The sequence below is a fragment of the Schistocerca gregaria genome, chromosome 2, assembly GCF_023897955.1.
Source record: "Schistocerca gregaria isolate iqSchGreg1 chromosome 2, iqSchGreg1.2, whole genome shotgun sequence".
Classification (NCBI taxonomy): Eukaryota; Metazoa; Arthropoda; class Insecta; order Orthoptera; family Acrididae; genus Schistocerca; species Schistocerca gregaria.
Window position 1 is genome coordinate 992,490,463 of NC_064921.1, and position 7,314 is coordinate 992,497,776.

General features: G+C 36.8%; 1 long non-coding RNA gene across 1 annotated transcript; it reads left to right on the top strand.

Annotated features, from left to right (window-relative positions):
- The first annotated feature begins 1,117 nt into the window (after positions 1-1,117).
- LOC126335496 (uncharacterized) lies at positions 1,118-6,794 on the top strand. The gene is made up of 2 exons (XR_007564885.1): positions 1,118-1,341; positions 1,432-6,794. It is a non-coding gene; the product is annotated as an uncharacterized LOC126335496 (long non-coding RNA).
- Positions 6,795-7,314: the final 520 nt, after the last annotated feature.

Consider the following 7,314-nt stretch of genomic DNA (forward strand, 5'->3'; position numbering starts at 1 on the left):
GGTGATACTGAGGGAATTAGAAAATGAGACACTTAAAGTAGTGAAGGAGTTTTGCTATTTGGGGAGCATAATAACTGATGGTGGTCGAAGTAGAGAGGATATAAAATGTAGACTGGCAATGGGAAGGAACTCGACAACTTCCAACAAGCAATGCACAGCCTCTTGCGCATTCGTTTTCTTGAAGCAGTTAGCGGCTGTAACTTTATTCATCACTGCGTCGTGCTTTCTACCTACCCTTTTCTGTAGTTTCGCAGCATGAAAATAGGCGTCTGAAGAAGAGAAATTTGTTAACATCGAGTATAGATTTAAGAATCAGGAAGACGTTTCTGAAAGTATTTGTATTGACTGTAGCCATGTATGGAAGTGAAACATGGACGATAAATAGTTTATGCAAGAAGAGAATAGAATGTGGTGCTACAGAAGAATGCTGAAGATTAGATGGGTAGATCACATAAGTAACGAGGAGGTATTGAATAGAATTGGGGAGAAGAGGAGTTTGTGGCACAACTTGACTAGAAGAAGGGATCGATTGGTAGGACATGTTATGAGGCATCAAGGGATCACCAATTTAGTACTGGAGGGCAGCGTGGAGGGTAAAAAACGTAGAGGGAGACAAAGAGATGAGTACACTAAGCAGAGTCAGAAGGATGTAGGTTGCAGTACGAACTGGGAGATGAAGAGGATAGAGTAGCATGGAGAGCTGCGTCAAACCAGTCTCAGGACTAAAGGCCACAACAACAACAACAAAAACAACATGGATTAATTAAAATACCATGTTCTCAGTGACGCGCATGCGAAAAGCATCCCTTTTTTCGCTTTACATTTCCAGTTGAAATCAGAAAACAATTAAAACCGTAGTTCATTGTTTGTTTTACACATGCCCATATAGCCTCTTTCACTCCTTCATAAATAAGAATTTAACCGTTCTGTCCATAGAGTCTTGGATCTAAAACGGCGACCGCCTTCGTGTTTGTGCTTCTTTCTTTATACAGAGCTTTAGCTAATCCGTGGTGGGAGAAAAAATGTGGCGTTACAAACTTAAGGCGACTACAGCTTTGGTAGTGAAACTGCAGGAATTTAGGTGTTACTAAATGCAACTTCTGTGACACCGTTGCAGTTGGTCGTCAAATGGCGCCATTTTTGTTGCTTGTGGAAGACCGGCTTTATTCTGTCTTCTCTGCATTTATATTATTTCCGTGTGTAATATCTTACATGTTGATTAACCTTGGATAAACACGAAGTGTTTGTATGACAGTTGACAGTACTGAGTAGAGTTCATGATGATAGTTTGTGTCCGTCATATTTAGTTGTTCAGCAGAAGTTTGGTGATTGATAATACATGTAATGTTCTTCCTGTGTTGCACAACACTTGCAATTCGTTCTTATAATTTCTGCTCTTCTATATTACTCTGAAAGTGTGTGATATTTCAGACCGTTTCGTCATGGCAGACAACGAGGAAAAAGCACTGATGCTAATGTCGGAAGCGGAGAAGAAATCGAAATCAGCTAAAGGATTTTTGGGGACTTTAATGGGGGGGAACGATAGCACAGATGAAGCCATTGACTATTATGAAAGGGCAGGAAATTTATTCAAAATGAATAAAAATTGGGACAGTGCCGCAGACGCCTATCTTCATGCTGCGAAACTACAGAAAAGGGTAGGTAGAGAGCACGACGCAGTGATGAATAAAGTTACAGCCGCTAACTGCTTCAAGAAAACGAATGCGCAAGAGGCCGTGCATTGCTTGTTGGAAGTTGTCGAGTTCTACAAAGAGACTGGGAAGTTTGTTATGGCTGCCAAACAACACCAAGCATTAGCAGAATTGTATGAGAAACATCTCTTGAACTGGCAGCAAACCGTACATCACTATCAAGAAGCGGCCGATATGTTTTCTGCAGAAAATAGCACAGCCTCGGCGACCAAATGTCTTTTGAAGGTAGCAGAATATTCTCTTCAACAGGAAAACTACACGAAGGCTATCCAGATTTATGAGGATGTTGCTGAAGCTGCCCTTCGTAGCGCCTTGCTAAAATATAGTGCCACTGATTATTTCTTCAGGGCAGCATTATGTCATTTTTGTGTTGACACACTGAACGCACATAACGCCTTGATGCGATATGCAGATATGCATCCAGCATTCGAAGAATCGAGAGAATATAAGTTGCTGAAAACTCTGATTCAGCACGCAGAAAATGAAGATGTTGACGCTTTTTCGGAGGCAGTCGTTAATTACAATTCAGTATACCGAATGGATGAATCTTACATGAAAATCCTTGAAAAGATAAAAAGCCACATTGATAGTGTTGATCTTCGATAAGCAGGATATTTGACGTTCCTTTGCAGTATTTCATCGCTCGTTGTGAAGAGTTGTGACAAAAATTATAGATTATTTAGAGAACAGTCATTATTAAAGAATCCTGTGCTGTGATATTACTATCCCCTGTCTCCTTATTAATGTTAGATAATATTTGTTAGCTTATACTGTTTCACCAAACAGGCTTACTGCATTGCAGTTATGTGAAAATTGCTTTCGTAGCTATGAAGAACTTTGTCAAGTGTGACATAATATGTTCACAAATGTTAAGAGTTCATAGGTGCATTGAACCAGATCTGATAATTAAAGTTCCTTATAGGCTCCTTAGAAATCTACTTTTTTATTGTTGTAATATGTGGCAGTAAGTATGGATTTAGATTACTTTTGTTATTTGTTGCACTCTTATGGCATGATCATTTGTGTTACTGTAGTTCCTGGTACTCCGATAATCACAGTTGTGAATAGATTGCTATGGCTGTAGACTTGTTACACTAACTGTAGCTAAATGGTGGGGGTTCTTAAGTTTCTTCTACAGCTGTAGTGTAGAATAATGCATTTTATGGCTTCATACGACTCCGGGCATCTTCAATTTTTTGGTCGTTCTTTTACTAAAGTTTTCACTGTAATCTGACACATGAAATTGAAGATTGCAAGGGGGGTGGGGGGGTTAGAGGGAGTGAGAGTGTGCATATTGTGTGTGTGTGTTCGGAGAGGAGATATGGTGTGGCTGTGGCTTCTTATATATTGCGTTTTAACAGCAGTATTATCTCTGATACATTTTAATATGCAAGAAGTGCTTTAACTTCCATGGGAGAGGGAACCCAGTTACAATTATTTCTTGGTGACAGTTTTTATCATAATTCCATGTAACTTATCTACTACTGTAAGAAACTGCGTAATATTGCCTAAATTGTACATTTTGAAGCTAAATCATATTTTTTTCTAGTACCCACTAAATCGACAACACTACAGTATGGAGGTACCCTTAAATTAATACTGAAAAGGTTGTGCCGCACTTGTGGATGCCAAGAGATTTTATAAGCAGTTAATGTATAATGTATGGAGATCTTCTCAAAGTAATAGCATTTATGGCATGTTCTTTTTATACATAGAAAATATTCATAACAAATGCAAGCTGTATCTTTCATTCCACAGCGGAGTGTTCAGTTGGAATACTTTCTGGTAAATTGAAATTACATGTTCAACAGTCAGTTTGTCTCTTCCTTAAGGAAATATATATACTCTTTCCAAGCTTTTCATTCATAATACTTGTGCTTACCAAGACAATGAACTTTTTGAGACAGTTTGAAAACTGCATTTCAAAAGGAATAACGTCATGACAAAAATGGGCTTCTGATGTGAAATAATTGTATTTGTAAATACAAGACAGCACAGTAATTAAACGACATTGTCATCAGTTCGTGCACCTCATGTCTGTTAGATTTCTGCGACAGAGAAGTAAATAAGTGTAACCATAATGGACGGCAGTTAACAACTTTCCCTTCAAGATTTGGGAAGATGGTCACTCCTGCATGCTGTCCAGTAAAACATGTGTCCTTCTCCATACAGTCATCAGTTACCAAAATATCTGCATTGCTTGAGAAAAAAAATCCTGCTGCACAATGTGTTAGAAAATTTGTGTGTTCTTATTTTTATCAAATTCATCATTAAACTTCTTTTAAACAAGGAACATTGTTTTTAAAACGTGGAATATTTATTTTTACTCTAGCTACCTTGTATTAAATATGAAGTCATAGTGGCTTCTTCAGCAATTATTAGAGTACTCTAAATATTCTCTTTAAAATTAGACTGTAAAAAGTTGTATCTTATTTAAATGTGTCTTGTTGCATCTTTTGGATAAAGAGGGATATTTCATGCTAGTTCCTAACATTGACCAGTGATGTAGTAAATGTGACAAATGTCGTGAACAACATGATGGTTATAATGTCAAATGGACTACACTACAGAACAGTCTGCCACCACAACCAGCTTTTGGGTTCCATGTTTGATGGCTAAGCTGAGTAATAATAAAACTGTGAAAATATGTACCAAAAAGGTGATGTCACAGCAAACATTTAACATTAGGTCATTGATCAAAGCTGAAAACTAGCATTGAATGTTTTTCTTGCCCCCCCCCCCCCCCTTCCCCCTCTTTCTACGATATATACAAAACAGAAATTATTACCAAATGAGAAGCAGTTTGATGAATCTATCCTGATTAGTACATACGGTAGTAACAGCTTTTCTTCAGTCAAATTTGATAGTCAAAAAGTATTGTTGGACAGAAAGAGGGTGGAGTATGGATGACAAATTAGAATACTGTAAATAGTCAAAATTAAAAATACCATTATTATCAGCAATAGGAACATGAGTGTGAGGAAATACAGTGTGTGAGGAAAACAGTTTTCCCAAACCTTTGTGTGAGCTCAGATCTCCCTAGTTTTAACTTCAAACAATGGAAAAATCTGGAATGGAATAATAATTAGGATAGATTTCTACTCACCATATGAGGCGGCCTAGAGTGGCAGGCAGGTGCCACAGTGCCTGGAGATGACAGTAGCCCTGAGTGTGGGAGCTGAGTTGGTACATGAATATCTGTGTGTGTAAATGAACAGTTTTAACAGAAAATGGGAATTTACTTTTACATTTATTGGACTGTTACCTTATGGAAGAGAGACTGGCACATCGGCAGCCTGAGTGGCCGTGCGGTTCTAGGCGCTACAGTCTGGAGCCGAGCGACCGCTACACTCGCAGGTTCGAATCCTGCCTCAGCCATGGATGTGTGCGATGTCTTTAGGTTAGTTAGGTTTAAATAGTTCTAAGTTCTAGGCGACTGATGACCTCAGAAGTTAAGTCGCATAGTGCTCAGAGACTGGCACATCAAAGTAGGAATAAATAAAGCTCATATTATAAAACATGGTATAAACTTCATGTGTCAGTACAATTTTTGCTGGACTACTTATTAATTGGGATTATTCTCTTTAAGTGTTTACTGTGATGTTAAGATAAATACTGAAATATGTAAGACTAATGGGTTGGTTCAGCTAAGAGAACAGAATGATGGTGTGAAGAAGTGAAGCATATAATGTATTTCCTAGTAATCTGTTTCTCCCTTCTGGCCATAGTAGATAAAGTAGATGAGCTATTAGTGTGTTCAGATGGTCTCAAAAATGGGAATGAGATTGATATACTCTGTCTGTCTGAATACCATGTAACTGTGGGCATGGATAGTGTCAGTATAAGTGGGTATAATTTAGCATATTACACTTGTAGATCTAGGATGGATAAAGGAGGAGTTGCCATTTTCATAAAACAAGGGTATAGATACACAACTGTTGAAGTAAGAAAATTTTGTGTTGATCAGCACTTTGAGGTTTGTGCTTGTGAACTTCAGCTAGATAATGTTGTGTTGATATTAACAACAGTGTACAGGTCTCCACTAGGAGATTGGGAACTATTCATAAAAAAAGTTTGACTCCCTATTATGCTGTCTGTCAAACAAAAAGAAGACATTATTAATCTGTGGTGATTTCAATGTTAACTTTCTAAGCAATCAGTGATCAGCTTCCCTTCACGTATAGCTCAGGATAGTAGTACTCTTAACAGGTAATGTATTTGTACAGCAAGAGGATGAAGAACAAACACATGTTTTTCCTGTTGTAAATGGATTCTCTGACTGTGATGCACCACTGATTAACCTACAAAACCGAACAGGGCGTACACTTCAGAAACCATTAAGTAAAAGTGAGGGTGCTCAACCCGGTATCTATAGATCACTTCAGAGAAAGTTTAGGAAATGTAAACTGGGAAGATGTATAAAATGAGCCAAATGCTAATGATAAATGCAGCATATTTATTGATAAATTTATATCCCATTTTGAACATTGTTTTCCAAAGAAAATTACTGAATGTAACACCACAAACTTTTCGAAGAAACCTTGGATTACTACAGGTATTAAAGTGTCTTCAGAAAGAAAAAGAAAACTGTACGAGACACCAAGAACTAGTAAAGATCCAGAAGAAGTTTTACACTATAAAAATTATTGTAACATACCGAAAAAGTTGTAACAAAATCGGGAAATATGTGTGTTAGATAAGAAATTAACAAATTAATTAAAATTGTGTGATGTAGCTGACCTTTTACCCTACCCTGGTGTTTACAATATATTCTAATTTATTATACAGATTGAAACATCTGTACTGAAGGAGATTAATCAGTGTCCTTTTAAAATTATTTTTATTTTTGGACACAATCACATTTACGATTATGGATAACTGATTTCAACCAGTTCGACAATCTTTTGGTCATGTAGTGCCCATGGAATCGTATGTGGTTTTCTTGATAAGCACATAATATAAATATTATTGTTTTGGTCAGCTAAACCTGGCGTGTATAAATGTAAATGGGGTTTTGCTCTAGATGACCTATACAATTGTGTGATCATAAGTCATTGAATAAAGAATATATGAGCACAGTTATACTGGTTTTCCAAAAAAGATTATTTTTAGCGTGAAAAGTAATGATTAATCATTTTGATCTTATTGCAAGTTTTTTTAATTGATCCCAGAAACCCTATAACGTGCAATTACCTACAGATATGGGACAAATCATAAGAGAACTGTATAAATTAAAGTTGCTTACTTACATACATACTATCAACTTATTTTGTTGAATAATTAAAATTTTAATTCCAAGCTCTTACATGGAAAACATGGAGCCACCAGGAATGGCAGGTAAAGAATTACTGTATGATGCGCCACACCCATACATACTATTTGCAGTATATTTGACATTAAAAAATCTCATGGAAAAGGGAAAACAATGAACAATGATAGTTAACATGTATTGCATGCTAGAAATGAATTGGGTAAAATTACAGGTAAGAGACATTGAACTTTATTTTATACTAACACTCATAAAATCCTCTACAGAATAAAAGTAGCCGTCTTGGAGAAAATTTTAAAGAACGGCAACACACTTCAATATAGGATTTTTCTT